The sequence below is a fragment of the Gracilinanus agilis genome, chromosome 3 (genome assembly GCF_016433145.1).
Source record: "Gracilinanus agilis isolate LMUSP501 chromosome 3, AgileGrace, whole genome shotgun sequence".
Classification (NCBI taxonomy): Eukaryota; Metazoa; Chordata; class Mammalia; order Didelphimorphia; family Didelphidae; genus Gracilinanus; species Gracilinanus agilis.
Genome location: NC_058132.1, coordinates 236,042,333 through 236,046,702, shown reverse-complemented (window position 1 = coordinate 236,046,702; position 4,370 = coordinate 236,042,333).

Below are 4,370 nucleotides of genomic sequence, written 5' to 3'. Positions count from 1 at the left end.
TTGGCATTACTAATTTATGTTAACTTCTTTGAAGGAAAATGATAAAAGTAGTCTTAAATTTTGTATTTGAATATTAAAAGAACTAATTATTGGAAACTTTTGGTGTTTTTTTTTCTGTTCTAGCAATTGTTCTTATAAAGAGACATACTCTAATACTGCTTGACTTGTACACGTTTAGAAAAAATTGACTTACCACCTTAGAGATATTTCTTTGTCTGAATTTCTTTTCAGATAAAAATAAATAACACAAACTCCTTAAAGGGCATACTTACAACCAAAAGGCTTATTCTGAGAGTGTACAATTATAATATACATAGAACTTGAATATCCTTTCATCAGAATTCATTGTCTTTTAAGGTGTGTGTTTTTTTTTTGGCCTAATAATTGTTAGGTAGCTTTTGCCCCCAGCTCTATTCATTTCCTCTTCCCTGCCCCTTACACTTAGGCATTTACAATATCTTCTGATTTATATATACTTTTATTGTCAATAGGCAACTTTTCTCATACTGGGTTCTTTTTTTTTTTTTTACTTTTGTTAGGTCCTATTTTATGAAGTTATTGGAAGTCTTAGATTTATTTATTTATTTATTTATTTTGAAGCCCTTAACTTCTGTGTATTGGCTCCTTGGTGGAAGAGTGGTAAGGGTGGGCAATGGGGATCTAGTGATTTGCCCAGGGTCACACAGCTAGGAAGTGTCTGAAGCCAGATTTGAACCTAGGACCTCCTGTTTCTAGGCCTGACTCTCAATCCACTGAGCTACCCAGCTGCCCCTGAAGTCTTAGATTTCCAAAAAATATTCTATATACTGAAAGGCTTGTTTGTCAGAAGTGAATTTAAAGGTCACATAGATAATAAACAAAAATGTCTATAGTGAATTTTATTTGCTATTGTTCCATTATATAAAATTGTTTAAGAAATGAAAAATAAAAAATTTAAGATTTAAAATTTTAACAAATAATTTGGACCTATTTCTCATGGAGTCTGGACACATTTTCAACCCCACCTCTGACTATAGGCCTTGAATCAATTATTTCATTACTTTTGCTTTTGTATGTTTGGGAAAGAAGGATCTCTGCCTATTACAAAACCACCTGGAGATTTTCTTTTTTAGCTCTTTGAAATGTTTTTAAACAGAAGCACTATTTCTATGAATATATTATTGATAATGATATAAAATATACATCTCTAATCTTATTTGTGAAATTTGCATTAAAAGTTTTTCCTTCATATTTTATAATTCAAGAAATAGTAGAAAAACCAGAGGGAAAATTATTGATTTTCCTATAAACACAACTCATTTGAACAAGTATATTCCTTTCAAATAAGTTGAAAAGTATTCATTGAAAAAGTATGCAGTTAAGAAGCTGTGTCTTCTATGCTGCTCTGATGAGCAAAAGGTTGAAAAAAGGTGACAAGTAAGTTGTGTACTTTTGAGAGAAATAATTGCCTGAAAAGTTGTCTTCAGAACTGAAGCCTTTTACCACATACTAATCCTGAGAAACAATATAAAATAAACCAACCCAAAGTGAACAGTTTGAAAATGACCAATGCAAGTATCCCTGCCCTATTGAATGTCAGGACTTCTCCATGGTATTCTCTCTAGTCATCATTGCCAAGGATTCATAGATTTCCTACATGCCCCTTCTTCATGCTAATGACAGCATTGATAAGAATGTATTCCTTTTTTATGGTGCTATTGAGTTTTAGTCTATTAAGAATTGAAACATAATGCCTATTACATACGATAGAACATATAATTTGGTATGGAATTTATATCTGGATTTCTTGTCTGTGTCATTCTGGTTTTGTGACACATAACATATACTTACCATACCTTCTTTTTTGGTAAAGATCCTGTTTGGATCTCTAGCCTTATTTTACCTATAAGTAGTAGTTTGTTGCTTCTAAGAATGGAACCTAAGAGATTAAATCTTTCCAAAAAAACCCCTGATTTGTTGGCAAGACAGTGGTCAGATATAGGTTCATGGATGATTTCATGTGGAGAAATTAATCTGTACACCTTATCTTGGATGGTATAAAGCTATTTTGAAAAGAAATGTTATTATGATCCCACTATCTAACATTATGAATCAAAAAATATGTAGATACCAAATGTCACTATTTTGGTAGAGGAAAAAAACCTCCATATATAGGCCCATCTGTGCAGTTTTGATTTTGGCTGTGTCCCTGAAATTATAACTTAAATAGATTTTTTTCCTGTCATGCTTAATTATTTATATCTAGACTAAAAGAAAAAATAAAGTTCATATTTGCTCAAAATTATAAGTAGAAAAGAAATAAAATACGGGCTTCACCTATTTATAAAGGCAGGCTTAGATTTAAAAAACAATCCCTGTTTTAACTTGAAAGTTACTTTTTGGTTTTACTTAAGTAACTATTGTATCTACATAATATTTTAAATTTATCCAATGATATGGATAGTTTTGGGAGTATCTGAATTCTCCTTTTATTTTCCCTTAAGTCACTAGATTTGAGGCAAAATTTTAACCATGATGATTAAACCACTATGACAACAACATTGAGAGAAAGAAAAATATAATGTTTTAAATCCTCATTGCTATATCTTTTTTCTTTCTTTTTTCCATTAAGACATATAAGTATAGCATTTGGAAAGTATTCTTCAGGAACTGAGCAACCTACTTTCTTTTCAACTGAATCATTTCAATGGAAAAAACCAAAAACTTGGCAAGACGAATATAAGTGAGTCAGGCATTTCAAATGTGTGAGGAACTCAAAATGTTCCTAATATTGAAAGGAAGGTTGAGTTTGACACAACGAATTTCTCAACTATATGCCATACAGAAAGATATACTTAGAACAAGTTACCAAGACTAATAAATTACAAACAAAAGTACTGGTACATGATTGAGCCTAAATGTTTAATGTGAGTCATTTTTGGACAAAATAAAACAAAAAATAAACTTTTGGAAGAGCTTTATAATTATTTTAGCCACTATTTAGCCACTCTTTATAGCCTTAAGTCATCTTAGCTGGATGACTTTGGAATTCTTTTTATGAATGTAACTATCTCTGAAGGTTTTATTGTACTATTATCATTTATGCAGGTGCAGTTAACAAGAAACCAGAGTGTTTGTTTCTTATGATTTAGAAAATTAGACATTTATTTTGTATACACATTTATAATTTACCCTGTACTAAAGTACTTTTTGTAGGTGCAAAAATACTTGATTTTAAAATAATAAATTTAATGTTTTTTTTCTCTTATGTCAACCTTTTTTTTTTTTTGGTTTCTTTGTGAGTTTTTATTTTGAAATGATTGAAGTGCTTCAAGTTAATTTAGATTAGGAAGAAAATCCATTGACCACACAACTGAATAATTTTAATTTAGGGCTTTAGACAGTCTTAGTGACTTAAGTCATTCCAAGAAGGTTGTGTTTCTATTAGTAACAAGCAATTTTTTTTTTTTTTTTAATCCTGGGACTCCATTCTAGGAGCATAGGGCCACAACCAGTAGGCAATGGGACAGTCGCTCAGGGTCACCCTGCTGGGAAGTGTCTGAGCCCAGACTTGAACCTAGGACCTTTCGTCTCTAGGCCTGGCTCTCAATCCACTGAGCTAGCCCAGCTGCCCCTACTAATTGAATTTTTCTTACCACTGAAATGATAGTACAAAACTCAACATTAGAGTCACAATGTAACCTTTAAATATAATAACCCCTAGAGTACACCATTAAGGGATTGAAAGAGAATATTCTATTGGTATGAATTTAACTCTTAATATGAGATGTATACAATATAAAAAAATAGGTAGACCATTCTTTCTTATCTTGTGTACTCCTTGTCCATATCCTTCCTTAACTTCTTCATGAAGAATCAACTTTACCTGATAACAACCTTCCTCTGGTTCTTTTAATAGCTTACCAGTATAACATTTGAGGTTTCCAACCTATGGTGCTTATCCTTGATTCATGAGTGACTCAGCTTCTTTCCCAGTTTTATAAAGAATCAGAATTAAAAATGGAAGTTTTTATGGAGGTCACTTAATCTAAACTGCTACATTTTACAGCGGGTAAAATTGAGACCCAGAGAAGAAAGGGATAAAGTGACATGCTATAGATACTCAGCTTTTAAGTCAGATTCATACTCACGTCCTTTGATTCCAAATCTGGTGTTCTTTCTACTATACTATACAGCTTCTCTGTGACATTTTTTATCACTTCAAAGACACATCATTGACAATATTCAAAGCTTCCTTATACACACCATGTGTTTTTTCCATTGCCATTTGGATCACCTGCAATTTTGATTCTTTTGAAATTGTGGGGCTCCATAATTTGGAATTTTGGTACATATAATATTATCATGAGAATACTGGTATTATAGAGACA